General features: G+C 42.9%; 1 protein-coding gene across 1 annotated transcript in view; it reads right to left on the reverse strand.

Annotated features, from left to right (window-relative positions):
- The window catches only part of ROBO1 (roundabout guidance receptor 1), a 1,605,434-nt gene that overhangs the window by 769,419 nt on the left and 813,157 nt on the right, over positions 1-22,858 (reverse strand). The window lies entirely within an intron of this gene.

Below are 22,858 nucleotides of genomic sequence, written 5' to 3' on the forward strand. Positions count from 1 at the left end.
TATGCCCAGATAGGGTAAACCAGTGTCAGTCCAAGAGTAAGGGAACAAATTTCTAAGAAGATTACCAGTGGTCGCATCTAAACCCATGTCTAAAATAACGGATTTATGTTCATTCACTTTATAGTATGATAAATCACTAAACCTTTTCAATAATGATTGTACCGAAGCCAGGGAGGAAATGGGATCCGTGATCATCAATATGACGTCATCAGCAAATAAATTAATTTTGTGTTCTGTTTGGCCAATGGTGAATCCATTGATGTTGCAATGTGTTCTAATGTGTTCGGCTAGGGGTTCCATTATTAAATTAAAAACTAGCGGCGATAAGGGGCATCCTTGGCGTGTGCCATTAGTGATCTGAAAGGGTCTAGATAACATTTCAGAAGTATATACTTGGGCAGATGGTGACGAGTATAGAGCTAAAATAGCAGAGAGTATCGTATCTTGGAATCCAAACTTAAGTAGGGTTGCTTTCATATATTCCCAATGTACTCTATCGAACGCCTTCTCTGCGTCTAAAGACAGAAGCAGAGAAGGCGTTCTAGTGAGCTCGGCATGGTGTACCACATTAATTATTCTACGGGTAGCGTCAAAGGCTTGTCTCCCCTTGGTAAATCCGGATTGGTCTCTATGTATTAAATGGGGCATTAAGTCTATCAGTCTGTTTGCTATAAGTTTGGCGTATATCTTGGTGTCTACATTTAGAAGAGAGATTGGCCTAAAATTCTGTGGATGTGACGGGTCCTTCCCTGGCTTCGGCAATGTAATAATTAGAGCAGATAACATTTCTGGAGGTAGAGAGGAGGAGGAGGCAGCGTCGTTGCATACTCTGGAAAAGTATGGACTGAGGAGCGAGCTAAATTTTTTATAGTATTCACCAGTGAGACCATCTGGGCCTGGAGATTTGTTGGATGGCAGGGCAGAAATGGTGTTAATAATTTCCTGTGGTGTGAATGGAGCATTCAGTGACTGAAGTTGATCACTTGAGAGTCTGGGAAGTTTTATTTCTTGGAGAAAGGAGTCTATGTCTTGAGGAGAGGGTTGTGTGGTATTGGGGTCTGATTTCAAATTATAGAGGGATTCATAGTAGTGGCTGAATGCGTCTGCTATAGCAGAGGGATCTATTACTTTTTTGTTCGTGGTGGGGTGAAATAGAAAAGGAATTTTAGTCTTGGAGTAGTGACCTTTAATTCTGGTAGCCATAGCTCGACCAGCTTTGTTACTAGTAGAATAATGTACAGCTCTAAAGTAAGTATGTGCTTTTTGGTAATTGTCAAGTAAGTGAGCTCGTAATTCTTGTCTAAGGCGATCTAATTTGAGTTTAGTGGAGGGGTTAGGATTGGATTGATTTTGGTTTTCCAGGATTTTGATGTCTGAAGTGAGCGTGTCTAAGCGCTGTGATCTCCTCCTCCTCTCCTTGGCTCCCAATTGTATAAGTACTCCTCTTATGAACGCTTTATGAGCGTTCCAAAGTGTGAAATTATCATTAACAGACTCTTCATTTAGGGAGAAGTACTCCTCCAGTGCTTGTTTGAGGTGGTCTGAATATTGTGGGGAGTTAAGAAGTGAGGCATTAGCTCTCCAGATCCGAGTTTTGGATGTGGTCGGAGAGTCCTCCACAGTTATCATAACCGGTGCATGGTCGGACCATGTAATGGTAGAAATCTCTGAAGTAGATATACGGGGTAAAGTCCATTTGTCCACCAAAAAGTAATCTATACGTGTGTAAGAATTATGGCGTGGAGAAAAGTAGGAATAGTCTCTTTCCGTAGTGTGATGACATCTCCAAACGTCATAGAGATCATTATTTCTCATGAAGGGTCCCATTTGGGAGGCAGGTCTAGTAGAGTGAGAAGAGGTATCGATGGTGATGTCCGGGACTATGTTGAAGTCCCCACAAATTATGAGTTGGCCACGTTTAAAATTATTTATTTTCTTCAGGAGCTTGGAGAGAAAGTTAATTTGCTTTTTGTTGGGAGCATATAGGGCCACAATAGTATATCTGACATTGTTTAAAGAGCAATCTATTGCAAGATATCTGCCATTAGGGTCAACTAGGCTATCGTGTAGCGAAAAGGAAAGTGTGTTTTTAATTGCTATTAGAACTCCGTTTCTTTTTTCAGGCCCCAAGGCTCGAAAAATATTGGGAAAGTGTCTATTGGTACATGGGGGTTCTGCATTGATTTTAAAGTGCGTCTCTTGAACGCAGAGGACATCACAGTGAGAAGATATTGCAGTTTTCCACAGAGATGACCTTTTGGCTGGGTGATTAAGACCCTTAACATTGAGAGATAAGAATTTGGGCATTTTGTGCAACGGTTAAAGAGGGTCTGGAGACTTGTAGTAGTACTTACAGTTGGTGGTTTATCAGGTGTTGTTGGTGTAGAAGTTGCGGAGATGATGTATCCACTGGTCGGTTGTTGGAGCAGGTGCGGAAGTCAGTAAAAGATTGAGGGTTATGCTCTCCAAGGATAGGACGGGTGGGGGAAAAGAGCGTACAGTTAATAAACACAAGCTGAAACAACAATAAAAGGGAGATAAAAACAATGGAAGGGAGGTGAGATGGTGGGGGGAAGAAAGGTAACGCTCGGTAGTAAAGTGGTAGAACTACCTAGCAATCTGCGGGGGTAGTGTTCGTGAACAATCTGCAACGAGCAGGCACTGGAACGGAGGTTACAGTGGATTTCTGAACAGTGATACCACTAATCTCATGTGCAGTGGCTGGAGCGGATCCTAGGATCAGAAGAGCCCTGGATTTGGGTTGCGGTAGGTTGCTGCTGCATTGGCATTATTGGTTCAGGGACAATGCCCCATTCACGGAGAAGCTGTATACCTTCCTCAACTGTATGAATGCTGTATTTCTTTCCATTTTTGTTGATCAGGAGTTTGGTGGGGTAGCCCCATTGATATGGAATCTTGTGGTTATTTAGTGGCTTAGTAATGGTGTGTAGTTGACGCCGTTGCTGGCGTGTGTACTGGGATATATCTGCAAAGAATTGCAGTTTTTGGTACGGTGGAGGAAGATGTTCCATTCTCCTGGTTTTGGCTAGAAGCATATCTTTGGTGTGGAAGAAATGTATTCTCATGAGGGTATCTCGTGGGACCTCCACAGATAAGTGATGTGGTTTCGGAAGTCGGTGAATACGATCGATGACCGTTTCAATTGGGGGTAGCTCAGGCAGAATTGAGGAAATCATTTTTCTAGCGTAGGCTTGTAGATCTGAGGGCAAGATGGTTTCGGGGATCCCCCTGATTTTTATATTGTTGCGCCTCGAGCGGTCTTCGAGGTCCGCCATTTTGGCGCGAACCCATTGTTGTTCTTCTCTGGTGTGATCGTGAGCATCGACTAAATCATTAACTGTGACAGCCATTGTGCTCATCTGCTGTTCAAGAACATTTACTTTGCTGCTCACAGTGACCATTTCAGATTTGAATGCTGTGACTAGAGAGGTGATATCAGAATGTAAGGAGCTGTGTAGAGAGATCAGCATGTCTTTTAACATGGTGTCTATCACAGGCTGATTAGCAGTGGGGAAGGCCGCAATAGGTGAGGATGCTGGTGTCTGTGTGAGGAGACTGTCCAGAGTAGGCCTTACCTCCAGAGCTGTAGTAATATTTTCCAGTCTCATTCGTGACTTAGCTGGGCTGTTGGATGCTGATTGGGGTCCTTGGGATGATGTGGAGTTCACATCTTCGTCTGGTGCCTGCGTGTTCAGGACGTCCGCATCAGGCAGATCAGTATAGGCCCGTTCGCTGTGCTGTGAGGTATCGCGGGCGCCATTTTGAGAGCTCCCGGAGGAGAAGAAATCCGTTAATTTCTTCGGATGTCGGTATTCTTTTCGTTTCCGTGATGTTCCGTTCTGGTTCCCGAACGTGTGGGGATCCGGTTGGTGCATTTTTTAGCGGTCGGATTAGCGGTATACGGTCGTTATCACCCGTTCAGTGCAGGAGCTGAGGATTCAGGCTTCCATTCAGCTCGGCAGTTGGCCACGCCCCCTCTTGTATTTTTGTTTTTGATAAAGTAGATAAAAACCTATGTCATTTTTAAAGTGGAAGTAAACCCATCCATTTAAGTTTCAAAAAACTGTTACAATTCAGCCACATGCCGGAAATGTAACACTCCCATTGGTTGTGCTCTCAACCAAATGGTAAAATCACCCAATGGCTGGTGTCATAACTGATCACATGTGCAGCATAGTGGCAGTTGTAGATTAAACAGAGGCCAAGATGGCAGCTTCCTTGGCTGAAAACAATAGGTGGGTTTACTTTCACTTTAATAGCAGTGTCCTCGGCTGGTGTCAAAAAGTGAGGCAAATTTTCCCTAATGGAAACACAGATAGCAAAAGAAACCTGACAAAGGTTTGACCTTTTTTTGTTCAATATAACATTAAAAATATGGCTACAGGCTCATGGCTTCACTTTGTCAAAATAAATTTAAATATGGATTCACAGATGGTGATAAATAGACATATCTCTTTGAGAACAATGGACAAGGGGACATCTTGCAATCCTAGATTGCTTTACATAGGATCCTGAGCTAAAAGTGTATTATGCAGCTCAACTTTGCTGGTACTCTCCAGCCTAATCATCCCAGGTACTGTAGCTTGAAGGTGGACCACACAGATTATCATCTGTCAAAACATCAACATTTACCAATAATTGTATGAGGGCCTACCTAAACAATCTATTCAAATGATATAGCATTTGTCATAGCCTTCTGCTACACAGATGTCAGTGAAGGTGTTTGGTCAGGCAGTGCAACATCTCATGGTCAGCTTAGCACCACCTATTTAAAGCCCAACACCGGGTAAAAATAAGTTGTGCCCACACTGCAAGGGTTTATTTTTGTCCAGGGATTGAAGTTTGGAGATACACTTACCTAATTCTTCAGATCCTCCCCACACAGGACTGGCCCCTGCAGGCCCTGCCCCTCCACTCTATAGCGGACTATTTCTGAAGTCATCAAGCCCATAGCCCTGCTCTAAACAAGAGGATATAAAGAACAGTCCATTGCTGGATCATGGGGGAGTGCTGTTTGCCCATGCAATGGAGGATCGGGTGAGTATAAGTTTTCCTGGACAAAATGTGCAGTTAACCCTCGCAATGTGGGCACAGCCCCTCTTCAGGTAAAAACTTTTTTGTCCTGGAGATGGGCTTTAAGCTTGGGTTCCACCCTCTCTCTGTAAAGAACAGTTCTCAGCAATTATAATATCAGAAGTTATTACTAGTAGTGACTTTTATATTAGAAGAATTACATTCATGAAACCAAAATTGAACCCCTTATACAGATTGCAGCTTCTAACTGTCCCTCAGTTGAAGAGACTGTCCCTGTTTGGGATCTCTATTGGGATTAAATTCCTGTCTGTCACCCCTACCTTTCATAAAACCTCAAAATTATTGTTTTTGTTTTTATGAAAACCCAATATAAATTATTAATGGCTTGCATAACAAGGGTCTTGGGCAGCGGAGTGTAATTTGCCTCCATACTTTTTGTACTTAAGGAAGTTCCGCTTTCTCATCTTACAAAGTTGCAAGGTATTCCAAACCCTTTACCTGGCATTACAAAGATCAGATCTTAGTGAAATTCCTAGTTGAAACCTGGCATTTGACCCACCTATGCTGATTAATAGAGTTACTAGGAATAATGTTAAATCAACATGGGTGGACTAAATGCACCAAAGCAATGGAAACAACTCCTGGATAACAGAGATGGAAGAAAAAAATGAATATTTCACTAAAGGTAACTAAATGTAGACATTTGTTTCAGTGAACTATTAGTTTAAGTGGATTACCTCTTTAACAAACTATTTGCAATCGACATACTTGAGTCCAGACACGTTTATTAAATCAGCTCTACAGCAAAGCCTTGAGATCAATAAAGTCATGTTTAATTCTTAATTAACATTTTTACTGTAAAATACTATACAAGTACAGGAAATGCTTAATTGGTAAATTATACATACGTATACAAGACCAAGTCTTATGGACATTATTATTATCAAAGGGAGATTTATTCCCTTAGCTGAATGCCAAGTGGGATATGAAGATTTTGCTAATGGACCATAATACCTTGTTAACCAACACTCTGGTTCAGGAGTTCAAGGGCAGAGAATTTGTCTGGATTAATTAAACTACCATTCAGCTCATTCACAAATAATGCTTGGCCAACCTTACCATTTAAAATAATTTAGACAAACGTGCTCTAAATGATGTCATTAAATGGCTGTTTCTTGTTGACAAAACAAAGACAACCACTTTTTACCATACTTGGTAAGATATGCATAATGCGTGGAAGTTAATAATTTTTACATTTTTTTTTACATTTTTTTAATTAGCAGAAATAAATATTTAGCATGCCTCAGTTAATCTTGTATACTTTTTTTTATCCTTTTTTTTGTTTTATGATGTATAAATTCCTACTATGGTCCATTTGAAAGCAGTTGAGACTAAACTTATGTTATCTATCGCTTTGTTTCTAATATTCATGTTTATGTTTTCATTTGAATGTCAAGACTTTATTTACATGTACTATTAATCATTCTGATTAACACAGCTGACGTTGTGTTCTATATAGTAGAAAGAACACAATTTCAAACAAATATCCTATAAAGAATAAAAAAATGCTACATTATCTTCTTCATTAACACAAAATAAATGTAGGCATTGAATATTTCATTTATTGTTTATACTTTATTAATTAACCAGCATTGTTTTAAGCAAATGACTTTATTTCCTTTTGGAATATTTTCATTTTGCATGATAATGAAAGACAGATGGCCATATCCATGAAGCCTGGGCCAATCCTGCTCAGGAACCTATTAGTGTGAAATTTATATATAATAGATGGTAGCAGAAGGCGACTGGTAAAGTGGTGGTAGCTGGCTGGCATATTTTGGGTTAATTTATAGGCAGTCGCTGTCAAGTTTTTTTTTTTTTGGATTAGTACAATGAGAGATCCCCAATGTGTCCATCACAGATGCCAGGGATTAATGGCAAGATAAAAGCTTTGTGAAAGTTAAACATATCAAACCTGCTAATTATGTGGGAGCCTGGACCAGCATTCAATGTCAGAATCAAAGACTACAGCGAAGAGACATGACCAGACACTGTCTTCAAGAAACTGATTAAACCTGCTTAATTTAAACGAGAAAGAGAATTATGCAAAATGTGCCATAAAGACACAGCCAACTTTACAAATTGCACATCCTAATTATTATAATTAAGTCTGGGCTGAATAATAACATTCTTTTTTTCTTTTCTGAAGCCTCAAAGGCAATAAATTGAACATAAAAAGAGAAAAGAACATTGTGTGGGATTTTCTTTCATAAAGAATTGTCACTTAGAAAAAAAACATAATAAACACAAGATAAGAGCTGGTTGCTTTTGATTTTAATAAGACTAGAAAAATAAAAGCGAAGGTTCCAGTTTTTAAGAAATGTAGGGTAATATCTGCTGGAATTCAATTACAAGAAAAATGGCTTGGTAATGGTGACAGAGACATCTGAGGCTGGGTTCACACTATTGCGAATTGGATGCGGCTTCCCTGCATCCAATTAGCAATAGCAGGAGATTTTGACCCGCTCTCTATGGAACTGGTTCACACTATCTCCGCTGCGGCTCCGGTGTGAATTTCCACAGGAGCCCTGTGCATCTTTTGGTCTGTTTTAGGTCTAAATTCAGCCAAAAATTTGGGCTGAAATCGGACCTGAAACCATGAACGAGGACACTCCAGACCCCTACTGTGAGCCACATGCAAATATAGTGTGAACCGAGCCTAAATAAATTAGTCCTGAAAAAGTAGGTAATAGATTTTTCTTAAAAGAAAGGTATACTTAAAGGATAAGTATAGCCAAAAGTTATATTTCAGAACTGGGTATTTCTGGTAGTAAGCTACCATCCTAATGTTCCTGACACCAGCTTGGCTCTGGCGATGTTCTTGATGTTCACTGAGATAGAGTCATAGGGGGTTATTTACTAAAGGCATTTACTAAATTTACAAAATTTATTTAAATTTATTTAAATTTATTAAAGGCTATTAACTAAATTTACTAGAAGTGCAAACTAAAAGTGCACTTGAAATTGCACTGAAAGGGCATTTGGAAGTGCAGTCGCTGTAGATCTGAGAAGGACATGCAAGGAAAATGAAAAAAACAGCATTTTAGCTTGCACATGATTGGATAATAAAATCAGCAGATCTTCCCCTCATTTCAGAACTACCCCTCAGATTTACAGCGACTGCACTTCCAAGTACCCTTTCAGTGCAATTTCAAGTGCACTTTGCACTTGTAGTTTACACTTGTAGTGCAAAGTAGGTTTGCCTTTAATCACTTAAGACCCGGACCAATTTGCAGCCAAAGGACCAGGCCCCATTTTTGCGATTCGCCCCTGCGTCGCTTTAACTGACAATTGCACGGTCATGCGACGTGGCTTCCAAACAAAATTGGTGTCCTTTTTTTCACAAATAGAGCTTTCTTTTGGTGGTATTTGATCACCTCTGTGGTTTTTATTTTTTGCGCTATAAACAAAAATAGAGCGACAATTTTTAAAAAAATTCAATATTTTTTACTTTTTGCTAAAATAAATATCCCCCAAAAATATAAAAAAAAACATTTATTTTCCTCAGTCTAGGCTGATACATATTCTTCTACATATTTTTGGTAAAAAAAAATCGCAATTAGCGATTATTGATTGTTTTAGCATTTACAAAATAGGGGATAGTTTTATAGCATTTTTATTAATATTTATTTTTTACTAGTAATGGCGACAATCAGCGATTTTTATTGTGACTGCTACATTATGGCAGACACATCGGACATTTTTGACACATTTTTGGGACCATTGTCATTTATACAGCAATCAGTGGGTTTCATCCCGAACAGACAAATAACGGATAACATAAGACTGACTACAAACCTCATTCAAGACTCTAACCAACACTCTAAATCTACACTTCTACTCAGTCTTGATATCCATAAAGCCTTTGACAGCGTTAGCTGATCATACTTAGACACACTACTTCCCAGATACAGCAAAAACAGAGAATTCTTTCATGGCTTCAAAGCCCTTTACCATAACCCTCATACACGCATCAAACTCCCAGGCAACAATTCAGACTTTTTCCCCCTGAGCAAGGGCACCAGACAGAGATGCCCACTTTCCCCGCTTCTTTTTGCCCTAGCTATAGAGCCTCTTGCCTGTGCGATCAGAAACAACACAGATGTAAAAGGATACACTAAAGGGTCCAAGGAATTCAAACTAAGCCTCTATGCCGATGAAGTCCTTCTCTTTCTAACAGATCCCCTCATCTCCTTACCAAATCTGACCAAAACATTGGACCTGACTGGCTTAAGTATAAACTTGTCTAAATGCTCAGCCCTACCCATTAATACCACACCAGCCTTAATCTCAACACTTAAGGACAAATTTCCATTTAATTGGTGCACAGACCCATTTAGATACCTAGGAATTCATATTGCACCCTCTTACAAAACTCTATATCATGCCAATTACCCACCAATATTTAACAACATTAAAAATATAATGAAAACATGGTCATCATACCAAATATCATTCTCGGGAAGAATAGTGGCAACGAAAATGGTTATACTACCCAAACTTGTATTCTCTTTCAGAGCCCTTCCTCTTACATTGCCCAAAAATACGTTAGATTCTCTTCAAAGAGAAATCAACAAATTCATTTGGCAAAACAAAAAAACACGGTTTAGCTACGCCTTGATGTTTAGGCCCCAACTAAAAGGAGGTCTAAATATCCCAAATTTATGGTTATACTATCTGTCAGCCAGATTCACCCAACTAGCGCAATAGTATGCCCCAGCCTCCCAAATCCCTTGGCTCCTGTTCGAAGAACATTCAGTCCTCCCATACCACCTTCAAGGACTTCTCTGGTCCAAGTCTATCCCTCCACAGAAAATCAGACTGTTAAATATATATGTAACACATACCTTACAATTGTGGAACAGACAAATTGTGGAACAGACAAAATACCAAATTCAACATGTCCTCTGACATCCTTCCCCTAGCATCCTATCTAGGAGACCCTCACTTCACTTCCTTCGATAATACAACCAAAACTCACTAACAATATGGAAACGACATAATCTTAAAAATTTGAAAGCACTTAACCATAACAATTGATTTTACTCTTTCACTGAACTTCAATCAAAATACGACCTTGCACCCACAGAACAGGATAATTATACGAAGATAAAAAACATTTCTACCAAAAATACTACTCACTCTCACTATGTTCCCCCTTCTCACAATTCAAACAGATTTGTATTTCCTCCCCACGAGACAAAGGATTAATTTCCAGAATTTATAAAAATCTAAACAAATTCAATATGCCTGAAAAATCACACCCCATGCTACAATGGGAATCAGACCTAAACTTTTCATTCCCCCCGAATATTGGGATACCATATTTAAAAACCTACACAAATGCACCAAAACTACCACCGTCAGAGAATCTTCCACCAAACTGCTCTATAGGTGGTATCTTACCCCTGCCAAACTCAACTCATTCTACTCATCAACATCTCCTCTCTGTTTCAGAGGCTGCCCTACACATGGGACACTACTACACATATTTTGGGATTGCCCCCACCTAAAAAACAATTGGCACAATGCTAATCTCTTTATCGATTGAATTTCAGGCAGTAAGATCCCACTAACACCCCAAATGTGCCTTTTATTCTCCCCCATACAAGATTTACCAATAGCCAGTACTAGACTAATCCATACTCTATTTAGTTCTATCCATTGGACCATCGCTTTCAACTGCTGTTCACCCAACGTTCCATGGCCTCAGGTTCTTAAATGTATGGCAAACATCAAACTTTCAGAAAGAATACACCACACGTTATATGATACCATGCATATATACCAAAAAAATGGTCTCTTTGGGAAACTTCACTATTAGTCAAATTTTCACTTCTGTTATTTTACTCAAGCACTAGTACAGTTCCTTCCCCGCAAATGTTATATAGATTTATAACCCAATGTGTACACCTTGTTACATGATTTATCTATACTCAGTTACAGTAGGTGGCGCCGATATTGTGTTTCCAGCTCGATACTGTCACGCTGGTTTCCGGCGACAGGCTTCTCTAAACAGCACAATCTCGCGCTGGCTGCAATAGGAAAATTTAATTTTCCTATAGTACCGAGAGCGAGAGAGCGGCGATAATGTCGCCTCACTCATGAAGCCTGCATGCCTTCTCGGGGGCATACCAGGCCCTTAGGTCCGGTAGGGATTTTAAGGGATTTTCCCCTACGCCGAAAAAAACGGTGTGCCCCCCAAAATCCGTACCAGACCCCTATCCGAGCACGCAGCCCGGCCGGTCAGGAAAGGGGGTGGGGACGAGCGAGCGCCCCCCTTCCTGAGCCGTACCAGGCCACATGCACTCAACATGGGGGGTGCCTTGGGGAAGGGGGGGTGGCGCTGCAATCCCACCCCAAAGCACCTTGTCCCCATGTTGATGAGGACAAGGGCCTCTTCCCGACAACCCTGGCCGTTGGTTTTTGGGGTCTGCGGGCGGGGGGCTTATCGGAATCCGGGAGCCCCCTTTAATAAGGGGGCCCCCGGATAGCGGCCCCTCACCCTATGTGAATGAGTATGGGGTACAATGTACCCCTACCCATTCACCTGTGAAAAAAATGTAAAAAAAACACAACACACAAGGGTTAAAATAGTTTATTGCACAGCTCCGGGGGTCTTCTTCCGTCTTCGGTGGTCTTCTCACCGGACTCCTTCGCTATCTTCTGCTAGCTCTTTTACTAGCGGAGGAGCCCGGCTTTCTTCTTCGCCGCCGCCCTCTTCTTCCGACTTCGGAGGGTCTTGTCCCCCTCTTTGGCTCTTCTTGCCGGGCCACCGATTCTTCTTCCAGCCCTTTTACTAGCGGTGGCCCGGTCTTCTGTCACCACCGCCACCGCCACTTATTAAAGGGGGCTCCCGGATTCCGATAAACCTCCCGCCCGCAGACCCCAACAACCAACGGCCAGGGTTGTCGGGAAGAGGCCCTTCTCCTCATCAACATGGGGACAAGGTGCTTTGGGGTGGAGGGCCGCGCGATCCCCCTTCCCCAAGGCACCCCCCATGTTGAGGGCATGCGGCCTGGTACGGCTCAGGAGGGGGGCGCTCGCTCGTCCCCACTCTCTTTCCTGACCGGCCGGGCTGCGTGCTCGGATAGGGGTCTGGTATGGATTTTGGGGGGGACTCCACTCCGTTTTTTCAGTGTAGGCAATTCCCTTTAGAATCCATACCGGATCTAAGGTCCTGGTATGCCTCCCAAGGGGGAACCCATGCTGTTTTTTTTTTAATTTGGCTTGGAGTTCTCCCTTAGGATTCATACCAAACACAGTGCCTGGTATTGGCGGGAATACAATTCGGATCCCCGCACCAGTGTGAACCCGGCCAGCGATGCTTGTCGCTTATCGGGAAAGGAAAAGAAAAAATGTTCCTTTCCCGATGCGAGCCAGCTCGGTGCTGGCTCCTGCGACAGGGCTCGTAGGGTGTCAATCTCGCTGATAGAAGCGACGAGATTGACACAATATCGCGGTCACCTACTGTATAATGTTTTATCTAAAGACAATGTTTTTTATCTAAATGAACCTTTTCACTTGTACATCTACCACATCTACCACACTTGTACATCTACCACCATCTATTAAAATTTTGTATTATGACCTTATCCATAATAAAAACCGTTTGTAAACAATAAATGCACTGATTACTGTGTAAATGACACTGGCAGTGAAGGGGTTAACCACTAAGGGGCGGGAGGGGTTATATGTGACGTTGTGTGGTTTTTTTTCTGTTGGGGGCGTGGCTTGGCATGTGACGTCACTGATCATCTTTTCCTATAACAGAGAACAGACAATCGGTGACAGCCACAGTAGGAAGCATGGAGAGAGGTTTGTTTACACTTACCTCTCCCCGTTCTTCAGCTCTGTGACCCAATTGCGGGACACCAGCGGCGATTGTGTCCATGGGATATGACCTTAGTCTTTAATGAGATATGGCCTTAATGCTGTGCAGCCTAATAATTCAATTAAGAAAAGGTGATTATAAGATTGACAGGAGGGGCTCCAAGGAGGGAAACATACAACAAAAGAGTAACTGCACAATAGGTGCAGTAACATGTTGGGGTTGATTTACTTAAGGCAAAAAGACTGCAGCTGCTCCAGAGCTTAGTAAATGAGCAAAGGCTCTGCTGACTTCCATCATCCAATCAGGTGCAAGAAAAAATGCTGTTTTTTTTTTTTCTTGCACATGATTGGGTACTCTTTGCAAAGTAAAGCTTTACCACATTGACTATGCTCTGGAGCATCTGCAATTGCAGAGTGCAACTGTACTTTTCAAAATGCACATTCTATTTGACTTTAGCAAATCAACCTTTAGGTCTTTATTTAGATTTGTATTCAGTAATAACTTCAAATTCCTTACTGATTTCTGATACCTACAAACCAAAATCCAGTTTGCCAAGTTTAACAGTATCCCAAAAAAAGAAGCAATTTCACTGGGTAAGTCAACCTACTTTTAAAGCGTATCTCAGATCTCTTGTTAACCACCTACCCAAAGCCCCCAAGGTACTTTTTATTTAAAAAAAAAGCAAACAATAAAAAAAACATACATACCTTTTCCTGCAGTCTTCTAGCCTGCTTGGTGAGGTTATGGGAGCTTACTCTTCCTCCATGGTATCGGTGGGGGGCAGGAATCACTTCAGGACTGAGTGGTGCTCTTGTAATGTCATGTGAGTGCCATCCAATCCTGAAGGACCAGTGGTGATGGACGGAAGAGGAATCTGAAGACAGTGAGGGAGCATGTAGAGGGTAAGTACATTTTGAGTACATTTTTTCTACTTTAAAAATTATCTTGGCAAATAGCAATAGGGTTTTGTTATGGCCCTTAGGAGCTGAGGAACACTGGGCCTGCTCTATTAAAGTTAATGAACAAGAGCAGGGAGGAAGTATTAAACTACTCTACATTGCAGGCTTTATGAGCATGTTACCACCTAGTTGGTGCACTTTTGAAGTTAAAATTATTACCAAGATTGTTAGGAAATGCATTGTATGTGTGCTGGAACCTGTGTTTGCATGTCCATGTGCAATGCATGTGCATAGTAATTTCTTACTATGTCAATGACAGCCGTATGCATGTAAGCTTTAGTCAGGCTCAAACAAAGAAAAGCTAAATGATGAAAAAAAAATATTTATCTTAATTAAATCTGCAAAATTATAATAATTAAAGATATAGAATTTGAATCCAAATCTGACTTTTTTTATAAAGATAGAGTCACAATAATCAAGGCAGCTATGAGAACCCATTTATGAAGCCTGTGGCTGGAAATGAATGTATTGAGGCATTCTGGAGTTAATCCTACCACAGATATATTTGTTCCAAGCCTTTGAATTATTTCTTAGTCTATAAAGCTTCAGTACGTTTATTAAAGAAACGCACTTACCACAGAAGCAAGATCAAAGTACAACACCTAGGAAAGGTAACACATTAATGACAAGCTTTTTTGGAATGCACTATAGAAGTTTCTATGAAGCAAAAAAACAAGTTCTTTGATGAATCTAAAACAAAAATGTACCTGCTAATGAATGTAGTAATATGTCCCTGAAAATGTGGTTATGCGCACTGAAATGCAACCCATTACTTAATAAGGATATGTTTCAGATCAGAGTAGAGATAAATAAAAATGCTTATTAAAAATATTCTGTAAAAGTCTCTGCAAAGTCACCTCATTATTCTACATTTTATAGCCCACTGAGGAAGTGCCATGAGCAGACCCCACTGCTTGTGTGCGCTCTATTACTGCCAAGAGCTCAACTAAACTAGTATTACAAGAGAGTACAGTGGGCAGAGCTACATTTGTGTCAGTGTACCTCATGCTGGGCAAGCACTTTCATATCATTACAATTTACTCATCCAATTTTGCAGGATCAAAAATAAAAATAAGTGGATAGTTTGGAGAAGGTTGGTCTTTTAGAGTTGTGGAGCAATCTATCTGTAGCACACCACCTAAAGAGCCGCTGGAAATGTTGTTCCTATCTTCCCCTCAGTACACACAAAGCATTTCCGGCATTCTATCCCTGGCTCCAAAGAACAGTCTAGGGCAGGGGTAATGAATTAAAATTCAAGGAGGTCCGATCGCCAAAATTTTCTTTGGGCCGAGGTCCAAATCTCAAGTCTGTGCTATGACTCAGAAAATATTGTAGTAACTGTATATCTATCAAAAACATGAGAAATGTACAATTTCCTTAGCATTTCAACAATATTTATTGTCAAGTTACATCTAGTGTCCCCAGATAAAGTTAAATCTGGTGTCCCCATCACAGTGCCCCTTTACATCAGGTGTCCCCATCACAGTGCCCCCTTTACATCAGGTGTCCCCATCACAGTGCCCCTTTACATCGGGTGTCCCCCTCACAGTGCCCCTTTACATCAGGTGTCCCCATCACAGTGCTTCTTTAAATCAGGTGTCCCCATCACAGTGCCCCTTTACATCAGGTGACCCCATTACAGTGCCCCTTTACATCATGTGTCCCCATTACAGTGCCCCTTTACATCAGGTGTCCCCATCACAGTGCTTCTTTAAATCAGGTGTCCCCATCAAAGTGCCCCTTTACATCAGGTGTACCCATCACAGTGCCCCTTTACATCAGGTGTACCCATCACAGTGCCCCTTTACATCAGGTGTCCCCATCACAGTGCCCCTTTACATCAGGTGTCCCCATCACAGTGCCCCTTTACATCGGGTGTCCCCATCACAGTGCCCCTTTACATCGGGTGTCCCCATCACAGTGCCCCTTTACATCGGGTGTCCCCATCACAGTGCCCCTTTACATCAGACATTCCTGTCAGAGTGTCCCCTTACATCAGATGTCCCCATCAGAGTCCCCCTTAACATAAAATGTGCACATCAGGGTGTACCTTAACATAAAATCAGGGTCACACTGATGGGTAAATTTTATGTTAAGGGTCACGCTGATGGGCACATTTTATATTAAGGGGCACTCTGATGGACACAACCAAACGTGCCTGTTAACTTAAAATTTGCCCATCAGAGTGCCCCTTTAATATAAAATGTGCCCATCAGTGTTGCTTTTAAAATAAAATATGCCCATCAGCGTACCCCCATCACAGCGCACCTTTAAATCGGGTGTCCCCATCACAGTGCCCCTTTACATCAGGTTCCTCCATCACAGTGCCCCTTTACATCAGGTGCCTCCATCACAGTGCCCCTTTACAACAGGTTCCTCCATCACAGTGCCCCTTTACATCAGGTGTCCCCACCACAGTGCCCCTTTACATCAGGTGTCCCCACCACAGTGCCCCTTTACATCAGGTGTCCCCACCACAGTGCCCCTTTACATCAGGTGTCCCCACCACAGTGCCCCTTTACATCAGGTGTCCCCACCACAGTGCCCCTTTACATCAGGTGTCCCCACCACAGTGCCCCTTAACATCAGGTGTCCCCACCACAGTGCCCCTTTACATCAGGTGTCACCACCACAGTGCCCCTTAACATCAGGTGTCCCCATCACAGCGCCTCTTTTCATCAGGTGCCTCCATCACAGTGCCCCTTTACATCAGGTTCCTCCATCACAGTGCCCCTTTACATCAGGTGTCCCCACCACAGTGCCCCTTTACATCAGGTGTCCCCACCACAGTGCCCCTTTACATCAGGTGTCCCCACCACAGTGCCCCTTTACATCAGGTGTCCCCGCCACAGTGCCCCTTTACATCAGGTGTCCCCGCCACAGTGCCCCTTTACATCAGGTGTCACCACCACAGTGCCCCTTAACATCAGGTGTCCCCATCACAGCGCCCCTTTACATCAGGTGTCCCCATCACAGCGCCCCTTTACATCAGGTGTCCCAATCACAGCGCCCCTTTACATCAGGTGTCCCCATCACAGTGCCCCTTTACATCAGGTGTCCCCATCACGGTGCCCCTTTACATCAGGTGTCCCCATCACAGTGCCCCTTTACATCAGGTGTCCCCATCACAGTGTCCCTTAACATAAAATGTGCACATCAGGATTTCCCTTAACATAAAATAAGTGTCATGCTTAAGGGGCACTCTGATGGACACAACAAAACGTGCCCCTTAACTTAAAATTTGCCCATCAAAGTGCCCCTTTTAATATAAAATGTACCCATCAGTGTTGCTCTTAAAATAAAATCTGCCCATCAGCGTGCCCCTTAACATAAAATAAGGGTCACACTGATGGGCACCTATTATGTTAGGAGGCATTCTGATGGACAAATTTTATTTTAAGGGGCATGCTGATGGGTATATTTTTAATGTGCACATTGATGGGCATATTTTGTAGGGCACATTTTGCTGTACCCATCTGTGTGCCCCTTAACAAAATATGCCCATCGATGTGCACATTAAAAATATACCCATCAGCGTGCCCCGTAAAATAAAATGTGTCCATCGGATTACCTCTTAACATAAAAGGTGCCCATCAGCGTGACCCTTATTTTATGTTAAGGGGCACGCTGATGGGAAAATTTTATGTTAAAGGGCACTCTGATGGGCACATTTTATTTTAAGGGGCACGCTGATGGGTATATTTTTAATGTGCACACCGATGGGCATATTTTGTTAAGAGGCACCTTAACAAAACATGTCCATCAGTGTGCACATAAAAAATATACCCATCAGCGTGCCCCTTACAAAAAAAAGCCCAGCATTGTGCATATGAAAAATATACCAGTGTGCCCCTTAAAATATGCCCAACAGTATACTAGTGTGCCCCTTAAAATATGCCCAACAGTGTGCACAGTAAAAACATTCTTATTTATAGATGACTAATGTGCCCACATACCTTAACTGCAGGAGGGTGGGCACAACTGAAGCTGCCTCGCAATGAGATCCAGGACCCAGGAATCGGAAACCGCGGGCAGCAGGGGGGCGGGGCACGCACGTGACGTCACACCCCTACTGCCCGTGAGTGTCTCTTCAGCTCCAAGAGACGCGGCCAGGAGCAGGGGGCGGGCGCATGCGCGCAGCGTCACTGGTTGCTGGGGAAACCCGCGGTCCCAGCAAACCAGTGATTGCTGCTGTCATTTACTACACTGGCGGCATGGCGGTCCGGGCAAAAGCGCTGCTTGGTCCGGACTCGGACCGCGGGCCGCCATTTAATGACGGCTGGTCTAGGGCAAGGATCTCCAAACTATGGCCCTTCAGCTGTTGAGGGACTACATGTCCCATGAGGCATTGCACAACTTTGACATTCACAGACATAACTAGGCATGATGGGAAGTGTAGTTCCTGAACAACTGGAGGGACATAATTTGGAGACTCCTGGTCTAGGGGGGTTTCCTTTATTTACTTATTTATTTTTGTGGACAATGAACTGGGGTAGGGAGGGGGAGCATGGGATCCCCTGAAAACCATAGAGCTGGATAACTTTCTCTTCCTCAATTTCTGGCTGCACTTCACAGACTGCTGGCTGTACTTCAAAAACTGCTGGCTGAACTACACAACTGCTGAATGTCCCACATGACCTCTATGCTGATGGTGACCTGTACACCTTCCAGAGTTTAAAAGCTACACACAGTCAGTAATTCCTCAGCAATGTGTTGCTTACTCACTTAGCCCCAGAATCATCAGTTGCCTTCAGCTGATAGCTATCAGGCACTTCCTAGTGAGAGAGCTGTAGATTCACACCACCATAGGACAGCTGAACTCTTTCCAACAGCTTCTTCCTGGTTCTCTCCATTGAGCTTCTTCATTCCCCACATGAGCCTACCTGGGACCTCAGTGTCTTCCTCACAGATCCTTCAAGAAAGCTGCCCCAATGAGTCTCTTCCAGCAGGACTGGAGCCAGGAACTCTGCACTGCTGCTCAGGCCCCAGCCTATTTATAGGCTGTCTTCTTGGCACACCACCAGGAACTGGCTGGAGTCCCATAAATATTCAGGCTGCATGCTCTGTTCTTCCTCCCACTATACTTCTAGAATCATCTAGAAGACAGGGGGAAGTAACAGAACAGCAGCCTATGAAACACTGAGCAGCCCTGAATAATCAAACCCTGCTCCACTAACTATAGGGGAGCCAGACTAAATATTAGCATGCTGCTACATATCAATTCTGAAGCAATCAGTTTACTACAGTGGCTAAATGGTTAGCACTTCCACCTGACAACACTAGAGTTGTCGGTTCAAGTCCCAACCAAAGGACTACCTCTCTGCAGTTTGCATGGTCTGCCTATGTGGGTTACCTCCAGCCTACTCTGGAGATTGCACACTTACAATATGCCTCCCCCATGCCGAATGCTCTGTAGAATGCTGATGACGGGCATCCAGTACATCTTTCTGCTCTGTCTCAGGTTAGAGTAAGCAGTTCTGTTTTATCTAGTATGGCTTAATCTGGCAGGTAGGTAAGTGGAATCGGCTGGCATGAATAAGCTGCCAGATGTAATAAACATTCATACTGTAGAGATCCAGTGAGGAAAGGATACTTTAATTTGATATATTTTTAATTTATTTTTTAGTTTAGCTTTATGGCTGTCATGACTTTATATGTTTTCAGAGCAAATAAGAAGTCATCATTGTGTTACAGCTGCTACAGTATTTAAATTTGATTTGAAGATGGTTACATCTTGAGTAATTCAAAGTGACATGTTTATGTCACATGCATGCGCACTGAAGCTTAAAAGTGAAGTTAAAAAAAGCATCTGCTACTTATGATTTACTTCTTATTATTAGGACAATTTGAAGTGTTTCCAGCCAACACAACATATGGTGCAAAATTATTGATATGGTATTTTCACTGTGTTCAAGTTTGATTGTTTTCATTCAAGTACAATATTCACTCTGAATGTGCTGTATTTTTACTGAATATAGTTTTGGTAAAGTTTTCTATCCACCTCTTCTAACTATTGTAACAACTGCAAATGATCAAAAGACAAAAGGAGAAATGGTAATAGAAATGTTAAAGGCATACGTAAAGTAATTTTAAAGTTTTGTTTTTTGTTTTGTTTTTTTGTTAAAAATAATAAACATGTCATACTTACCTGCTCTGTGCAGGGGATTTGCACAGAGCAGCCCAAATCCTCCTCTTCTCGGGTCCCTCTTTGGCTCTCCTGGTGCCCCCCTTCTGATAAGTGCCCCCACAGCAAGCAGCTTTCTATGGGGTCACCTGAGCCAAGCTGCAGCTCCATCTATCCATTTAGACACAGAGCTGCTGCCCAGCCCTGCCCCCTTTCTTTCCTCATTGGTTGACTGATCTGATTAACAGCAGTGGGAGCCAATGGCACCACTATGCTGTTTCAGCCAATGAGGATGGGAGTCCCAGGCAGCCAAGACAATCCTACAACATTGTTGGATAGGGATGGACCTCAGGTATGTATTAGGGGGGCTGAGGAGGGGACCCGCACACAGAAGGCTTTTTATCTTAATGCATTAAGATACACAAATCTTCTGACTTTAAAACTCCTTTAAAGCGGAGGTCCACCCTAAAGTGGACCTTCCGCTCATCGGAACCCTCCCCCCCTCCGGCGCCACAATTGGCACCTTTCAGGGGGGAGGGGGGTGCAGGTACCTGTACAGTACAGGTATCTGCACCCACTTCCGGGATAGCTCTCTGCGGAAAGGGGCGTAGATTACGCCCCTTTCCGAAAGTCCCCCGCTGCCTGCTGGGAAACACACAGATCCCAGAGGCAGCGGGGACCATCCTTATTGCGCAGCGCGACTCGCGCATGCGCAGTAGGGAACCAGGAAATGAAGCCGAAAGGCACCACTTCCTGATTCCCATACCCAAGATGGCGGCGGCAGCACCCGAGAGACGATCGAGAGATCGGCTTCGGGTGCCGACATCGCGGGCGCGCTGGACAGGTAAGTGTCACTATTTTAAAAGTCAGCAGCTGCAGTATTTGTAGCTGCTGGCTTTTAAAAAAAAAAAATGCGGAGTCCCGGCGGACTCCCGCTTTAACTACTTCAATACAGGGCATTTACACCCCCTTCCTGCCCAAGTCAATTTTCAGCTATTAGCGCTGTCACTGTTTAAATGACAATTGCGCGGCCATGCTACACTGTACACTGTACTGTGGCGATTTTGTTCGCATATGTAGCGATATACAAGTTTTTCATTTATTCATTAATTCATACCCAAACAGAATTTTTATCATTTTATTCCCACAAATAGAGCTTCCCTACGAAAGTGGAGTTGCCCTTTAACCACTGGCTGACCAGCTACCATCATTACACAGCGGCAAGTCGGCTCTCTCCCACAAATCGCCATAGCTGTATATCGGCCATTTAAGCAGCTATAGCAGACACCCACTGCATGGCAGGGGACTCAATGCACATGAATGGCAGTCGCAATGACCGCTGGCGACACGCAATCATGGGCACGAGAGCCAGAATGGGGATTTGGGTGTGTAAACACCCAAATACCTGTTCTGTCAGGAGAGGATAGACAGATTATCTGCTCCTACTAAGTAGGAACAGCAATATGTCTCCTCCTCTAGTCACTACCATCCCCCCACAGTAAGAAACACACGTAGGGAACGCATTCAACCCCTTGATCGCCCCTAGTGTGTTAACTCCTTCCCTACCAGTGACATTTACACAGTAATCAGTGCATTTTTATAGCACTGATCGCTGTATAAATGTCAATGGTCCCAAAAATGTGTCAAAAGTGTCCAATCTGTGTGCAGCAATGTTGCAGTACCACTAAAAAATGCAGATCACCACCATTACTAGTAAAAAAAAAATAATAAAAAAAATGCCATAAATCTATTTCCTATTTTGTAGATACTATAACTTTTGCGCACACCAATCAATATATCCTTATTGCGATTTTTTTTACCAAAAATATATAGAAGAATACATATCGGTCTAAACTGATGAAGACATTTTTTTTTTTTTTACATTTTTTAGGATGTTTAGTATAGCAAAAATATAAAATATTGTTTTTCAAAAATTGTTGCACTTTTTATGTTTGTGGCAAAAAAAATAAAAATAAAATAGAGGTGATCAAATACCACCAAAAACTTTATTTGTGAAAAAAAAAGGACATCAATTTTGTTTGGGTACGGTGTAAGGCCGCGTACACACGCGCGGACTGTTCGCCCAACTTTGTCCGTCCAACAGTTTCGGCAAACAGTCCGCTCAAACTTAGCATGGACGGACATGGCCACACACGACGGACGAACAGTTTGCTGAAACCGTGCGCGATGACGTGAACGGCACGCACGACGGGACGAAAAATACGACGTCCTATACACTGCATTATAGCTTTCGGCGTGAAAATCCTTTCTGAGCATGCGCGCAACTTTGTTTGACGAACAAGCCTACACACGAGCGGACTGTTCGCTGAAACAAGGTTTCAGCGGACAGTTTTACGGAATTTCCGAAAAACCTTGTCCGTCCAACTGTCCGCTGAAACTGTCCGCTGAAAGCCCACACACGAGCGGACTGTCCGCCCAAACACTGTTCAGCGGACAAAGTTGGGCGAACAGTCCGCGCGTGTGTACGCGGCCTCACACAACCGTGCAATTGTCAGTTAAAGCGCCGCAGTGCCATATCACAAAAAAATGACCTGGTCATTAAGGGGCAAATCCTTCCAGGGCTGAAGTGGTTAAGTAAGACAATTTCTGGGACAAAAACAACCACACACACATACACAGCAATGGCTATTAAAATTAGCAAAATAATAAAAGAAGGAAAAAAGCTTACCCGGAAAATTTGAATGTTAATGCAAATAAAAAATGTAACGTGGACAGTACTAAGTTGTTTTTCATGCCAGTTTACTAAGGGCTGGTGCACATTAGTGTGATTTCAGATGTGATTGGAGTCGCACAGAATCGCATGAC

This window comes from Lithobates pipiens, unplaced genomic scaffold, assembly GCF_037356315.1.
Source record: "Lithobates pipiens isolate NorthernLeopardFrog02 unplaced genomic scaffold, aLitPip1_a1.2 Scaffold_16, whole genome shotgun sequence".
NCBI classification, from domain to species: domain Eukaryota; kingdom Metazoa; phylum Chordata; class Amphibia; order Anura; family Ranidae; genus Lithobates; species Lithobates pipiens.